Source organism: Bos mutus, chromosome 24 (genome assembly GCF_027580195.1).
Source record: "Bos mutus isolate GX-2022 chromosome 24, NWIPB_WYAK_1.1, whole genome shotgun sequence".
In the NCBI taxonomy this organism is placed as follows: Eukaryota; Metazoa; Chordata; class Mammalia; order Artiodactyla; family Bovidae; genus Bos; species Bos mutus.
In genome coordinates, this window is record NC_091640.1 from 41,497,687 (window position 1) to 41,514,985 (window position 17,299).

Here is a 17,299-nt window from a genome sequence, read left to right on the forward strand (position 1 = left end):
TCATTGAGTCAGTGATACCATCTAACCATCTCATCCTCTGTCGTCCCATTTCCCTTCTGCCTTCAATCTTTCCCAGCATCAAGGTCTTCCAATGAGTCAGCCCTTTGCATCAGGTGGCCAAAGTATTGGAGCTTCAGCATCAGTCCTTCCAATGAATATTCAGGGTTGATTTTCTTTAGGATTGACTGGTTTGATCTCCTTGCAGTCCAAGGGTCTCTCAAGAGTCTTCTCCAGCACCACAATTTGAAAGCATCAGTTCTTAGGTGTCCAGCCTTCTTTATGGCCCAACTCTCACATCCTTATGTGACTACTGGGAAACCCATAGCTTTGACTATAGAGACCTTTGTTTAGACTGGGGGCTTAAACAACAAGCATTTATTCTCACAGTTCTGGAGGCTAGAGTCCACAAGCAGGTTGCTGGCAGATCTGTATCTGCTGAGGATCCTCTTCCTGGTTTGCAGATGGCAATCCACTCGTAGTGCCCCGAACATGGTGCGGGGAGATCTTTGTCTTTTCTAATAAGAGCACCAGTCCCATTCGTGGGGACTCCACCCTCATGACAAAATCAAAGGCCCCACCTCCAAATACCATCACTCCAGGGAGTAGGCTCCCATTTGTGAATGTGGGGGGATAGAAACATTCAGTCGGTAGTCAGCACTTACAGTGGCTGGGATCTATTTCAGCACATCTACCCTCATTACTCGTTTAACTCTCAAATCTACTGTGAATGGGAGGTACTGCTTTCTGCGATTTAGAGCTGAGGAAACTGAGGCTCCACAAGGTCTGCCAACTTGCCAAGGTTGCACCACCGGTGAGCGGCAGGCCCTGGCGCCCTCGCCGCCCGCCCATGTTGATAATGTTCCCGAGTTGGATTCATGACATGAAAACACGACACTGGTGCAACCCCACTGTCCTCACAGCTTCTTTGCTCATTTTCTCATCAGGACACTCTCAGCTCCCCACAGCCAAGAGGCAAGACAGGTGCTATTTTTAGCAACACTCTGTCCATTCAGGTTCTCCTGGGGTTGGAGGAGCAAAGAGGAGGGAGCAGAGGGATGAGGAGAGACTGAAGGGGAGGGGCGTGAATGCCACTGGACTCACAGATTCAGAGAGTGGCCTGGTGCTGCCAAGAGGCAGGGCGGGTGGGTGAGGGGGAGAGGGGGTCAAAGGTCAGACTTCTAGTTATAGATGAGTCCTGAGGATGGAAACGCGGCCTGTGATTACAGCTAACAGTGGTGTGCTATATGTTTGGAAGTTACTAAGAGAATGGATCTTTCAGAGTCCTCATCACAAGAAGAAAGATGTGTGATTTCGTGGGGTGGATGTTAACGATTCACTAGACTCACCGCGGTGACGGTCTCACATATTTACAACTGTGAGTCACCGTGGTGCACACCAGACACTGATGTAAAGTTCCATGTCAGTTCCACTTCAGTTTAAAGCAAATAAAGAAGATGGGTCCTCATCTTCTCCCCAGGCCTGCTCTGCTCACAGGAGACACCGTGGTTCCATTTGGGTGGTCACTCCCTCCAGGATGGTATCCCACTTTGAGAAGAAAAACCATGAGAGACCCGTGTTCTCCAGTAAAATAAAGAAGGCCCTGCAGAAACAAGGAAAACACTTCCACTGAGACTTATAATAAACACAATCATAAACAGAGAATGCAGAGTTCAGGCTGTCACTGGACTGGTCTGGAGAAGCAATTCTGACTGGGAGTTGGGTTTTTAATTCTTATAGGGATATTTGCAGTTCTAAGCTGTAGAAATCTGGAGCCATAAGAAAGACAAGAACTGTTTGAAAAGATGCCAGCGTAACAACACTGGCTGTTTCTACCAAAGATCCTCTGGAGAAGGGATAGGCTACCCACTCCAGTATTCTTGGGCTTCCCTTGTGGCTCAGCTGGTAAAGAATCCGCCTGCAATGCAGGAGACCTGAATTTGATCCCTGGGTTGTGAAGATCCCCTGGAGAAGGGAAAGACTACCCACTTCAGTATTCTGGCCTAGAGAATTCCACGGACTGTGTAGTCCATTGGGTCGAAAAGAGTCAAACACGACTGACTTTCAGTTGCATGTGCTGGGCACACTGGTCTGCATCAGCCATGTGCTTCTCACGACAGCTCCACGCATTAAGCATGTACAGTTTCACGTTCAGATTAGGACACTGAGACCGCAGAGGCCGACATACAGTGAGAATCATCTGCTTCAGAATTCAAAACCATGGTCACCCGGCTCCAGAGGCTGGGCCCCATCACCAAGGCTTCCAGACCACCTGGCGCGTCCTCACATCAAAGACAAAGGGTAGACGGCCGACAGAGTTCCACTTCTGTGCTCTGGGTGCTGGTGGTTACCTGCCTCAGGGCATCTTAAACCTCCTATTTCAGAAACAGTGAAGCTGTTTACATACAAGGAACCCTAATCAATTTGCAATATAACAGAGATTTTTATCTGAAATTTGGGTGTTTTTTAAGAACAATAGAGCAGAGCCTTTTGAACTTTCTTGAACTTGTCCCACAGGATGAAAAGCCCTTTACCTCACGCCAGAAGATGTATAACACATATGCGTGTAACAGGTTTCAGAGAATTACATTCACCATACATGTGGGAGGCTGGTTGACATTTTAGATTCCAAGCTAGTCTGTTTTTCTTTCTTTTTTTTTGTTGTTAATAGTCCTCCTGAATGATCCCTTTTTTATTGTGATAACACTTAACATGACATCTACCCTCTTAAAATGCTCAGTGCGCAATATGGTGTGGTTAACTACAAACACAATGTTGGTCAGCAGATCTCTGGAACTTCTTCATCTCCTGTAACTGAAACTTGACCTCCACCTCACCCCTCCTGCTTCTGGGAGTCCGACTGTCTTGAATTGTTTCTCATAGAAGTGCGGTTGTGTCGTGGAAAACTGTGGAGACTCCTCAAAAAATGAATATTTTATTTTTTAATGCTGGACAAGACCCCCTGTATTGATGTCAGGATCCACTCGTGTGTTGCTCCCACAGTTTGAAATACTTTGCAAGGGGACCTGAATTGTTTTTGCTTTAAAACAAACAGTTGAGTTGTTGCAGCTGGTATCAAAGACTTATGAAATAGGTAGCAAGGGCTGGAGAAGGAGGACAAAAAGAGATTTTTAAAAGTTAATTATTAATGGCAACTCGGTGGAGATATCAATACCTTTATGCATTTTTAATGCTTGAAAAGAGGAAAAGATGCAGCTTATAAATGCTGCTTATTCTTTCCTAATGGCTGATCAAAGATGATGAAATACCACATTTGCTTCACTAACCAGACATTTTGAAATTTGAAGTCCAAACCGAAACTAAAACTCAAAGGGCAATTCGTCTTGTTTTTCCCAAACAGCATTCATCAGTTCCTTACCTAACTGGGGCGAGCAATGCGTCGGAGCGGGGGTGTCATTGTCCACTAGGTGGCGGTACAGAACAGGAGTAGCCCTTTCGTATTCTTCCTGACACGTAGGCTGCAAAAGAATTTAGAAACCTGGGGCTGTCCAGTGATTCACATGAATTCAGCCTGAAAGTTTACTCATTGCTCCAGGCATATTTCTGCCTTTTCTTGGAACATCCCTGGATTTCAGCTTCATTCTTGCTGACAGCCTGGTATTTAAAATTAGTAATATCTTAGTTGTTTCCTTGTGGCAATACAGATGCAGCATGTCTGTATTTGTTAACAATTTGCAAAGTTAGCGTGTGCTGGGAAACTTTATTTCTGCCCCTTCAATTTAGCATTTAAGAAGTACTGTGGATCCTTGTGCCATTTCCCTTTGCTAACAATATCTATATCTTAGTTGTGTTATATATTAGAAAGTTACTAAAATATCTAATGGACATTTTAGTTGTAATTTTTCAGCCAAAAAGAATGATCTTCTCAAATACACATCAGCAAAAAGAACTAATAGCTGATAAGTTAAATGTCTCTTAAACAAAAATGTATGCTTTTGCAATGTGGAAAGTCTTTTGGAATAATCCCATGTATGAGAGATTTTAAAATTCTCACCAAGTGATGCCTGTTATGAGACATATTTATGATTATTTGCAAATCTTGCCTATCTTTACAATATTTTTTGATGTAGGTAAAGAAAAGATATTGAATAATTTTCTCTTGCTTCTTATTATATTTGTATATCGTTTAAATTTTTATGAATGCATATTACTTTTACAAACAGGAAAATAAAGCTGGTTTGTCATAAAAGTAGTATGAGAAAAAAATCTAGATTTTAGTGTGACATAACCTGGAAAGTTATTCGTTGCAGGTCAGTTGAATGCTTACACAGTTTAAGTGCTGTGTAGGGTAACGGTGATCATAAATTGCTGACGTAGGAAGTAATATTTCTAAATTTAAGTCATTTCTACCATGTTTCTATCTATATTTAATATCTTCCTTAAAGTGGAAAGAATATCAAGTTGTTCATTATTCTCACAGTAATAGTAAGAAAACTGATATTAACGTCGTTCGTTGTTAAACAGCAAAATCCGTATATCTAAAATTTTACTATTCTTCAGTCTGCAGGTATCCCACCTCTATGTGGTGATCGTAGGTTTATGGCGTAAGAAGCACTTTCACTTACTTTAGCTCATTTTGTCCCCTAATAGGGGTGCAGCTTATGCAGGGCCCATGAAGTTTCCAAGGCATAAAACCGTCCATGTCAGGTCCTAATCTAGTGGGCTACGAGCCAGGGACACTGACCGTGTGATTCTGAGTTCAGGCCCTTTTCTTTTCATTCCTGTGGGCTTGCAGGCTGCCCAAAGCGCCCTGTGAGTCCATGAGGAAGAGGAAGTCCTTTTAGCAGGCACTTAAAGTATTGGATGCTCTTTCTCCCTTTCCCTTTTCCTGCAAGTGGGGAGTGTGCAGGCTTGAGGGGTGAGGGGAGGGACAGGAATGATTCTGCAAATGCCTATCATGCTCACGCTCGAGGTGGGGTAGCTACACAGGTCTTCACGGTGCCATGTTGATTTGGACTCTGTCCTTCACCTTTCAGACTGCCTCTCCCTGAGGCATAGTTGAACATTCACTCAACAGATATGTGTATCAATTGACCCCTCCTGGGTGCTGGGGACTTGTGTCAGGGCTGTGTCCCCAGACACAGGGTTGAGCACAGCACACGGGCTCCCTGCCCACAGGGAGTTTGAATTCTAGCAGGAGAAACAGACAAACTATATCACTAATTCTACTGTAGGAGAAAGTAAAGGGAGAAAGTAACAGTGAGACATAGCTTAGATGGCGGAGGGTATGTCAGGAAGTTCCTCTCAAAATGCCTTATTTAAGCTCAGACCTAAACAATGAGTCGGAGAAGGCAATGGCACCCAACTCCAGTACTCTTGCCTAGAAAATCCCATGGACCGAGGAGCCTGGTGGGCTGCCATCCATGGGCTCGCTAAAGAGTTGGACATGATTGAAGCAACTTAGCAGCAGTAGCAGCAGCAAACAACGAGTAGGGGTTTAGCAGGAAGGATGGTTGGGAATGTTCCAAGATACACAGGCCCTGGGGTAGGAAGATGCTTCTCTTGTTGGCGGAACAGAGGCTCATGTGGCCCCAGCAGAGGCCGCAAAGGGAGGTCCATGTGGCCCACACTAAGAATGTTGTATTTTGTCCCAACCACAGAGATGGGATTCCTTGGTGGTTCAGACAGTAAAGAGTATGCCTGCAACGCAGGAGACTTGGGTTCGATCCTTGGGTCAGGAAGATCCCCTGGAGAAGGAAATGGCAACCCGATCCAGTAGTCTCACCTGGAAAATCTCATGGATGGAGGAGCCTGGTGGGCTACAGTCTATGGGGTCGCAGAGTTGGACACGACTGAACAATTTCACTTTCACCGAGATAAGCCATTGATGAGTTTTAAGCACAGAAGAGATATAATCAGATGCATGTTTTTTAAAGATGAGTTGGCATTTAAAGCTTTGATTCGATTAGAGTGAAGTGAGTCTCCATGGGAGAGCCCTGGGAGGCGCCTGTTGGTCCAGGACAGTGGATGGTCACGGGCAGGCGGTGGCAGGAGGGATAGGAGAGAGAAACCTGACAGCAGTTTCTCTCAGCATGTGAGGGGGTGTGCCCAGAGTTCAGACTGGCACTTACAGGGATGGGACTCAGGAAGACAGTCCACTGGAGTGTTTAAGAGTCTTCTGGATGCGAGTGGTATTACAGTAAGTGAAATAAGTCAGAAAAAGATAAACACTGTATGATATCACTTACACGTGGAATCTAAAAAATACAAAGAACTAGTGAATAAAACAAAAAAGAAGATAGATTCATGGATGTAGAGAACAAACGAGTGGTTACCAGTGAGAAGATGAAAGGGGGAGAGGCAGTATAGGGGTAGAGAATTAAGAGGTACAAACGATTATGTATAAAATAAGTTACAAGATTTCACACCAGTCAGAATGGCTGCGATCCAAAAGTCTACAAGCAATAAATGCTGGAGAGGGTGTGAAGAAAAGGGAACCCTCCTACACTGTTGGTGGGAATGCAAACTAGTACAGCCACTATGGAGAACAGTGTGGAGATTCCTTAAAAAACTGGAAATAGAACTGCCTTATGATCCAGCAATCCCACTGCTGGGCATACACACTGAGGAAACCAAAAGGGAAAGAGACACGTGTACCCCAATGTTCATCGCAGCACTGTTTATAATAGCCAGGACATGGAAGCAACCTAGATGTCCATCAGCAGATGAATGGATAAGAAAGCTGTGGTACGTATACACAATGGAGTATCGCTCAGCCATTAAAAAGAATACATTTGAATCAGTTCTAATGAGGTGGATGAAACTGGAGCCTATTATACAGAGTGAAGTAAGCCAGAAAGAAAAACACCAATACAGTATACTAACACATATATATGGAATTTAGAAAGATGCTAACAATAACCCTGTGTACGAGACAGCAAAAGAGACACTGATGTATAGAACAGTCTTATCGACTCTGTTGCAGAGGGAGAGGGTGGGAAGATTTGGGAGAATGGCATTGAAACATGTATAATATCATGTATGAAACGAGTTGCCAGTCCAGGTTCGATGCACAATACTGGATGCTTGGGGCTAGTGCACTGGGACGACCCAGAGGGATGGTATGGGGAGGGAGGAGGGAGGAGGGTTCAGGATGGGGAACACATGTATACCTGTGGCGGATTCATTTTGATATTTGGCAAAACTAATACAATTTGTAAAGTTTAAAAATAAAATTAAAAAAAAAAGAATATATTGTACAACACAGTTAATATAGCCAATATTCTATAATAACTATGGATGGAGTATAACTTTTAAAATTGTGAATCACTCTATCATACACCTGTAACATATAATGTTGTACAGCAACTACGCGTCAATTTTTTTTTAATGAAAAAAAAAAACAAGCTTTGGGCATAAGAACATTCCACAACTAAATACTCCAACATCTGTATCACTGACCAGAGTTCGGTATTTGTTTATGTTCTATTTCTTTTGAGGTATACTTCTGAAAGAATGAAGAGCCGAAATCTTAAGTGGACCGGAGGATGCCTTTGGATAAACCCCTACCCTGGATGCCCGTCTTGTCACGTTGTAGGAAGCTAGTCACTGCCGCCATCTCTCTCAGAAAGCACAGGTGATGTCGGGGAAGAGCCTGGTCTTGGGCTCCGCTAGGAACACAGCGAGTGTAAACTCCCCTCTCCCTCTGCCGGGGGGCTCTGCTGTCCGTTGTGGAGATTCACCCACATTCTCACCAAGATAGAGATAGACATTGAACTCTTCCTAAAAGTGCTGTTGTGAACATTTCACAATACACCCTTTGTGGAGAAGGACAATGGTATCCAGTGAACCAAGCACAACACGGGAAACCGTAATTCCTTCCCCAGAATCCTGTTCTGCTGGCGCTGAGCAAGCCGAAGCCTCGGTGCTCTGGTTTGTCACAGAGGAGCAGTGCCCATCTCTGTCTGCAAGTATAGAATTACCTCGCAGGTTTACTGTATGCACCAACAGAGCCCTGAGGGAAGGTAACAAGACTCTACCACCGGGCGTGACCATTCTAACTAAGCTGCCATACTTCCCCAGGTTGCCCCTTAAGCCCCATCCCCACCTCGCTGCTCAGGTGAGGTCTGTGGGTACAGGTGTGCGTCAGGGACATTCTGTGTGGAGGTCTATACCTGCTCAGGTTTGGCACCAGCTCAGGGCTGGAGCCATTAAGTAGGTCTTACCAATTCAAAATCTATTGTTAACCCCTGGAGAGGCTGTGGGCTTAGTGTGTTTGTCTGTCTTCATGCTTTTGTCTTCTTTTGTCACTCTGGGCCTCAGGAAGGTCCCGCACGAGCTGACTTGTTGGAATGAAGCTAGGGTTTCCCAAGTCTCAAGAACCCAGAGACTTAAGTTGACATGCCGGCAACTTCTAAGATTTAATGAAAATTTGCTTGACCTTCTTCCCAAGTCAGTGAGAGTTCTCATGATTTCCCAGATTCACTTATTAATTCTTGAGATTTTATAGACTGGTGTTCATGTTCACCCTCAGTTACAAAAGTCTGCTCTGGCTGTGCTCACATCTCTTTTGGGGGCCAGTCCACTATCTGATCTTTTCTCTGCTTGGACCAACCCAGACATGAAATTAGCCACTTTTCTTTGCGTTCCCCCAAGACAACCGTCCCAAGAAAGCCCTGGTGGAATCCACCTCTCTTTAATCTGCTTCCCGTCTGCTCTCTTGACTCCCAAATTCCTCTGGATGTTTAGATTCACAGTGGTTTAGCTATGACTTCACTTCCTTCCAGCCCACAAGTGTATAATCAAGGTATTTTTCTAAACAAAGATGGTTGTCAAGAGGGACTCGGAGGACTTCCCTGGCAGTCCAGTCCAGTGGTTGGGTCTCCATGTTTACAGTGCAGGCAGCCCAGGGTCCGTCCCTGGTCAGGGGACTAAGATCCTGCCTGGTGTAGCCAAAAGATTAAAAAAAGAGGAACTCTTGTGCAAATTTTCTGTAATATATGTTTGTATGTGTGTGTGTGTGCGTGCGTGTGCTTAGCCGCTCAGTTGTGTCCCACTCTTTGTAACCCCATAGACTGTACCTTGCTAGGCTCCTCTGTCCATGGGATTCTCCAGGCAAGAATACTGGAGTGGGTTGCCATGCCCTCCTCTGGGGATCTTCCCCACCCAGGGATCAAACCCAGATCTCCTGCATTGCAGGTGGATTCTTTACTGTCTGAGGCACCAGGGAAGCTCAAGAATACTGGAGAGGGTAACCTATCCCTTCTCCAGGGGATCTTCCCAACCCAGGAATCAAACTGGGGTCTCTTGAATTGCAGGTGGATTCTTTACCAGCTGAGCTACCAGGGAAGCCATAAATATGCATATATATATATATATTCATATACATCTATACACATATAAACATATACCCATAATACGTATACACTTATCTGTATGTTCTATATGTATACATAATATACAGCACTTAGAAATGTAGAAATAATACATGGCTGTGTGTATAATTGCACAGATAACACATACTATCTGTGCATGCACACACATGTATACCCTATGGCCTATGTCTACATAGATCTAAACCACCATCACTAAAGAACTCGTGGACACCAGCTCCTGCCTCCTCTTGTTGGAGTCCTGTGCTCATCTTTTCATTTCTGTACCACACAGATCCTGCTCTGTAATTGACCCAGATCCCACCTACTTTACACTGTTTTATGTAGAAAGCAGTGACCTGTGCAGTCACTTATTTATGCAATCACATGTTCACTTAGAAGACGATAATTGAGCACCCATGACAGCCCTGGGTTGGACCCTATAGTGAGAAGAGACGAGGAGGGAGGGGCCCACATCTTTAGATACTTGAAATCCAGCTGCATGCAACTCTTAGCACGCACGAAATAAAACGTCCTCACACGCACAGTTCTCATCAGAGGAACAGCAGAGCCGAGCAGAAAGCCCATGCCTGGCCATGCACAGCAGCGCTGCTGTTTCAGCAGAACACGCAGGAGGAAAAAACCGCTGTGGTCAAAAGAAACTGCTGGCTGCTGGATTTTTGTTTAATTACAATTTGCGTGCTCTTCTAACAGCGTGCGTTCTGCTTAGACGGCAGAGTGGCTTTCATGAAAGTATGAGCTCAGCCTTGCCTTACGCCTGCTGAAAAAAAGAGGTCAGGTAAAATGACTGTAGTGACAGCGCCAAGCTGGTGGAAAACCACACTGTCTTTCAGATGAAATGTAAAAAAGAAAGAAAGCAGACTGGAAATTTTTTGCCTGCTAAAAAAAACCCCCTTGAAGTCATCTCAGAAACACACATAGAGGCAATTTCTTCTTTTTTCTCCTTAGCAGTGTCCTCAAGGAAAGAGCTTTCCAGACCTGAGGGAGTGGACCAGTGATGCAGTCATGTAGCCTGGCTTCATTCTGAATTCTGCTCCATGGCTGTATTCATTGGAGGACTTGATCCTTAGGCAGCTCTTCCAAATCTCATACAATTCTGCGATTTTTATCTGAACTCTACCCTGAATATTCTAATCATGTAAAATGTTTTCAAACCATTGTAGCACAGAAATTAGTAATGACCAGATACGTTTGCAGAAATCCATGCTTTGTGTATTGTAAAAGGTCTGCATGAATGCTTGCTCTCCTCCCACATGCTAATAAACATGATCTGTGTATGGTTTTGATCATTTTTAAATTTAAAAATCAAATGTAATTTTAATGTACCCACGGAGAAATTTACATATGAGTTTCATAAAGAACAGCAAGTGTGAACACACTGAAGGGTGGTATTCGTGTATGTAGAGGACAGATATGATGGCCTGTTTCTTGGTGGTGATGAAATTTGATAAATGACTTCTTTCCATAGAATCTCCAAAATAGAGTGATTGCAGGTCCTCACATTCCGTCAAATTAGTTAGAGCTTTTCTAGGACTTGGCTCTGTTTCTCTTTATGTACTTCTGTGGCAAAATTAAGATAAATTATTTGTTAGAGGCAATATCAACAGTCTTAATTTGAAAACATTCAGCAAGATGAACCTAGTGTGCTGGAGGTGACACTGGGAAAATGTGTGCCTGGGTTTTGAAAGCTGGCAGTTCTTCCCAAGCCGTGGAGGACTGTCTGTTCCTGGGGAGACCTAGCTCCTCACAGGCTTCTCCTTTCTCATTCTTCTTACTTATTTATTTAGGAGCTAGGCCTCCCCAGGAACAGACAGTCCTCCACGGCTTGGGAAGAACTGCCAGCTTTCAAAACCCAGGCACACATTTTCCCAGTGTCACCTCCAGCACACTAGGTTCATCTTGCTGAATGTTTTCAAATTAAGACTGTTGATATTGCCTCTAACAAATAATTTATCTTAATTTTGCCACAGAAGTACATAAAGAGAAACAGAGCCAAGTCCTAGAAAAGCTCTAACTAATTTGACGGAATGTGAGGACCTGCAATCACTCTATTTTGGAGATTCTATGGAAAGAAGTCATTTATCAAATTTCATCACCACCAAGAAACAGGCCATCATATCTGTCCTCTACATACACGAATACCACCCTTCAGTGTGTTCACACTTGCTGTTCTTTATGAAACTCATATGTAAATTTCTCCGTGGGTACATTAAAATTACATTTGATTTTTAAATTTAAAAATGATCAAAACCATACACAGATCATGTTTATTAGCATGTGGGAGGAGAGCAAGCATTCATGCAGACCTTTTACAATACACAAAGCATGGATTTCTGCAAACGTATCTGGTCATTACTAATTTCTTGCCAACAAAGGTTCGTCTAGTCAAGGCTATGGTTTTTCCTGTGGTCATGTATGGATGTGAGAGTTGGGCTGTGAAGATGAGTGCATATATGTCACTGTGCATTTTTGTAAATCCATAAAATGTACAACATGCAGAGTGAACACTAAAAATAAACTGTAGATTCTGGATAATAAAAAAAAAAAAGTCAGAAATCCTGTTCCAAAACCTCAGAGGTAAAAAAAAAAAAAAAGAAAGAAAGAAAGCTGAGCGCCAAAGAATTGATGCTTTTGAACTGTGGTGTTGGAGAAGACTCTTGAGAGTCCCTTGGACTGCAAGGAGATCCAACCAGTCCATTCTGAAGGAGATCAGCCCTGGGATTTCTTTGGAAGGAATGATGCTAAAGCTGAAACTCCAGTACTTTGGCCACCTCATGCAAAGAGTTGACTCATTGGAAAAGACTGTGATGCTGGGAGGGATTGGGGGCAGGAGGAGAAGGGGATGACAGAGGATGAGATGGCTGGATGGCATCACTGACTCGATGGACGTGACTCTGAGTGAACTCCGGGAGTTGGTGATGGACAGGGAGGCCTGGCGTGTTGCGATTCATGGGGTCACAAAGAGTCGGACACGACTGAGCGACTGATCTGATCTGACTGCATAAGGAAATGAGACAATCACATGATGTTCTCTAACTTGAAAATCCTGTAGCTTGATACTTCAAATTCTATAAATTGTGTCCATATCTAGTATTAATTCTTTTAAAAATATTTGTATATAGTTTTAAAGGGGAATCTTCCATTTACAGTAATTACGAAATTTTGAGCCCATGTTACATCTGATAGTTTTTGTCTCCCACTCCCCCAGTGCAATATTCCCCCTCCCCCTCATACCCACTGGTAACCACTAGTTTGCTCTCTGTCTGTAGGCCTGCTTCTGTTTTGTTATATTCACTAGTTTATTATATTTTTCAGATTCTACATATAAGTGATATCATATAGCATATGTCTTTGAGCGGTTGTAGCTCAGTGGTAGAGCACATGCTTAGCATGCACGAGGCATCTGCTTTATCCATTCCTCTGTTGATGGACACATGGGTTTTTTCCATATCATAGCAACTGTAAATAATGCTGTTATGAACATTGGAGTCTATGTATCTTTTTGAATTAGTGTTTGGTTTTTTCAGCTTTATACCCAGATGTGGAATTGCTGGGTCATATGGTACTTCTATTTTTAGTTTTTTGAGAAACCTCCACACTCTTTTCCACAGTAGCTATTCTGGTTTACATTTCCATCAACAATGTGAAAGGATTATCTTTTCTCCACATTCTTACCAACATTTGTTATTTGTGGTCTTTTTGATGGCCATTCTGACAGGTGTGAGGCGACACCTCCTTATGGCTTTGATGTGCATTTTCCTGATGAGGAATGATGTTCTAGTATTAATTATTTAAGCTTGCCTGAATGCTAGTATAGTCCCCTCCTTGTGTGATAGCTGCAGGATCAAAATGGGGTTGGGGGAGAGGGGACTGCGGACAAGCGATGTTGAGAACATCAGTGGTGACTCTTGGGGCAGTAGAATTTCGAGAAAGTTATTTGTATAGACTTCCCTGGTGGTCCAGTGGCTAACAACTTCAAGTTCCCAGTACAGGAGGCCTGCATTCCATCCTTGGTCAGGGAACTAGATCTTTATGCTGCAACTAAGACCTGGCAGAGCCAAACATGTAAATAAAAATTTTTTTAAAAGTAAGTTATTTGTAAATATTAATATATTCAATTAGAACCTTACTGAACACTATATGTGAAGCACAACTTATATACTATTAGAAGGAAATGTGCAGATTATCTTCATGACTTCGAGTTAAGCAGAATTTCTTAGGCTCCAAAGAGCATGAATCATAAAGGAAAAAACTTAGAAGTTTGCTTGTAATTTTTAAATGATGCCAAAATTAAAGTTTAGCTTGAAAATTTCATTAAAAAGAAAAAACAAACCATGAACTCAGAGAACATATTTGTTAACATGTATTGCAAAGTATTTAAGAACAAGGAAATAAAAAGCAACAAAACGAAACCCCCATTTTTTTTAATGGACAAAAAATTATGAACAGGAAAGAGAAAAGGCAAACAAAATCACCAAAATTCACAAAATGTTCTCCTCTTCACTGTACTTAGAGAAACATGAATTGAATTAGATGTCACATGATATTCCTCTGATTGTTTACAAGATGTTGAACTGGACAAGATGAGATGTTTGAAACGACATCGAAATAGGAACTTGGATTTCTACTAATGGGAGTGAAAATGAATACAATTGTTTTGGTATCAAACTACCAGTATCCAGTAAAGCTGAAAATTTACATTCCTTGTGATCTAGATCTCCTCTAGAGAAACTTGCAAATCTGTGTGAGACAAAGTTTGTAGGTCCAAATACATTAAAATAGCAGTTTAAAAGCAAATTAGGTCTCTATATGTTAATCTTATTAACATAGGTCACTAAAACATAGCACTCAGAATTAAAAAAAAAAAAAAACAGGTTGCAGAGAATTTAAACAGTACGATACAAATGATTAAAACAATTTTAAAAACACTATATATGATGATGTGTACATATACGCACAATGAACAGAGCTGTGTTCTGGAGGGTATTCCTGGGGGTTGTCTCTGTGGAGATAAAAGTGGAAGAAGGCAAAGGAGGAGGGGAACAAAGTGGACTTGAATTTTATTTGAATATTATGTTGCTTTTATTAAAAATGCTTATAAAGTATATTGTGAAAGATGAAAGTAATGAGCTCAGACTCTCATTCCTGCTTGTTACAGAGCTGACCACCTGACCAGAGGTTTCATAAACAGGATCTGTGGGGCCCTCGGGTCGGGGGGTGGGGGGAGTATACCTAAGCAATGGGAATGGAGCACGGCTGCATCCTCAATTTCTTTTTTTTTTAATTTTAATTAAAATTTTTTTGTATTGAAGTATAGCTGATTTACAATGTCTCAGGTATATAGCAAAGTGATTCAGTTATACATACATACATGTATATATTCTTTTTTCGTATTCTTTTCTATTATAGGTTATTATAGTTCCCTGTGCTCTACAGTAGGTCCTTATTGTTTATCTGTTTTATGTATAGTACTGTGTATCTGTTAATCCAAAACTCCTAATTTATCCCTCTCCCCACCTTCCCCACTTGGTAACCATAAATTTGTATTCTATGTCTTTGAGTCTGTTTCTGTTTTGTAGATAAGTTCATTTGTATCATTTTTTTAGATTTCACATACATTTGTTTTTCTCTGTCTGACTTTCTTCATTTGTTATGATAATCTCTCGGTCCATCCATATTGCTGCAAATGGCATTATTTCATTCTTTTTCTATAGCTGAGTAATATTGGACTGCGTATATGTACCACATCTTTTTTATCTATTCCTCTGTTGATGGACATTTAGGGTGCTTGCATGTCTTGGCTATTGTAAACAGTGCTGCTGTGAACACTGAGGTGCATATAACTTTTTGAATTAGAGTTTTTGTCTTCTCTAGATATGCGCCCAGGCAGGCTCAATTTCTACTTGCAGTCATGATGTGAATCAAACGTTACTGCAGGCCCAGCATGGACCCAGATTATGTCACCCCCAGAGTGTCCACTGTGATGATCCAGAAAATACCAGTAGTTTCTGGACTAGACACCACAGCATTGGAGGAAAAACAGCCTTCAGCCCAAAGAAAATTATATTGAGAGAAGACATCGAAAGCCTTTTGAAGAAAAACTCAGATTGCACATGGGATTGGTCAGGTTGGTTTGAAAATGTCTCCCTGCCCCCACAAAAGACTGCCTCTAAACATTTTTTAAACATAATCCAAAGCACACAGCCTCTCCCAGCAGGAGGAACATGTGTGTTAGGATGAAAGGGAGTATTTTCTCAGCAGAATTTCCAAGGGGTTTCCTCCCATCTCTGCTGCCAGTGGCTTGGGGGTCACGTTGGGAAGCGCCTGGCCACCAGCACCTTTGGGTGAAGACTTGGCCTCTGGCTGTGGTACACAGGGGAGATTGTCTACTGAAGGCGGCACTGAACTCTGCTATTTATTCTTTGTGAAGCTGGAACTAGAAAACCAAGGTGCAAACATTTTGGCGGAGTTTAGACGCCAAAATGTGTTTGCTTTCACAGCAGAATGGCTTAAACTTCCAGCGGTTAGGCGACAGGGACATGTCAGCTTTCTATCAGAGATATCTGCTCAGTCTGTCTCAGGCTCCTCACCAGTATGTGTGAGCATGGCATGCTCAGTCACTCAGTTGTGTCTGACTCTTTGTGCCCCTAAGGAAGGACTGTAACCCACCATTCTCTGTCCATTGGATTTTTCAGGCAAGAATGCTGGCGTGGCTTGTCATTCCCCCCTCCAGGGGATCTTCCTGAGGACTGAGAGACGGAACCTGCATCTCCTGCATTGGCAGGCAGTTTCTTTACCATTGCGCCACCTGGGAGCCTTCACCAGTGTCACTTGTTGTATCTAACCTTGTCCTTTGTGCTGAACTTGGGGGCTCTGAGAATCAGTGTTAATCTAAGCAAATCTGCGCCCACATTTTTAAAAAAACTACAAATTGAAAACATAAATCTTTGCCAAATCCTCTAGAGATTAATGTATTACATGTGGTCTAAACTTTATAAAAGCTTTTTGATTAAACCAGCAAAAAGTAATTTATTTAAAAATAAATATCTGTACTCCCACTGTGTCACTGGGGACCTTTCAGTCCTGGTTTGGGTGATTACAGCTGGAGCCAGTTGCAGCAGTGGAAGGGACCCTTGTTTTCAGCTTTTGCTCTTCAAGACCTGGGAGGATTCGGGAGGTCAAGAGGTCAGAGCGAGAACATAACCACCTCTCTTGGGACCTTGCTTGAGGCAGAAGTGGGGCTTCTCCGGGTGACCGAAATCTCCCAGTTTTGCTGAAGGAAACCAGGCTCTGTGTTGACTTATAGGTGTTAGCAACTTATTTGTCAATATTCTAAAAATTTATTGGGACATCCAAATCATTTTGGAAAATCATCTGTCAACTCTAAGATAAGGCAAAGATGTACTGTAGATTGAACTTTTCCTCTCTAGATTTCTAGGTCAGTTTAAGGGTATTTGAAACAAGCGTCATAAGTGTTGTGATTAAGCAGCTACATTTCTCAGAAGATTCCTCTGGTTTTTGAAATCTCCTCTCCTGTCTAAGAGGCTTAATACAAATTTAGCTTGATAAATATGTCTTGAAAATGGAACATTTCACCCGTCCTATATATTAATGGTTACCTGGGGCACAAAGATGTGCTCACTGGAGCCCTTTGACAGATAGACAGATAGACACAGGGCTGATAACTAGCAGGTACCAACATCCACTCTGGGCACCACTGCAGTCCGCCTTGATCTGGCCTTACCCAGAGTTCAGCACTGTGTCTGTGGCCCCCCCATCATGGGTCTTGGCAGATGTACTGTCTCAGCGCTGTAATCTGGTTGAGCTCTTCCTCTCCCCATTGCTGGATCAACCCGGTCCTTGTCACCAGCCTTGACCTCAGCCAGTCTCTGGGGTCAATCAGAGATGCCAGTGATGGAAGGAGAGCCCAGTTTATTTTTTTCCTCAGG

General features: G+C 42.7%; 1 long non-coding RNA gene across 2 annotated transcripts in view; it reads left to right on the plus strand.

Annotated features, from left to right (window-relative positions):
• Window positions 1-16,363, plus strand: part of LOC138985428 (uncharacterized) — a 46,096-nt gene extending 29,733 nt beyond the window's left edge. For both annotated transcript variants that reach the window (XR_011462487.1, XR_011462486.1), the window contains 3 exons: window positions 7,458-7,594; window positions 15,225-15,477; window positions 16,046-16,363. This is a non-coding gene — a long non-coding RNA (uncharacterized lncRNA). The remainder of the gene's footprint in view (window positions 1-7,457; window positions 7,595-15,224; window positions 15,478-16,045) is intronic.
• The last annotated feature ends 936 nt before the right edge of the window (window positions 16,364-17,299 follow it).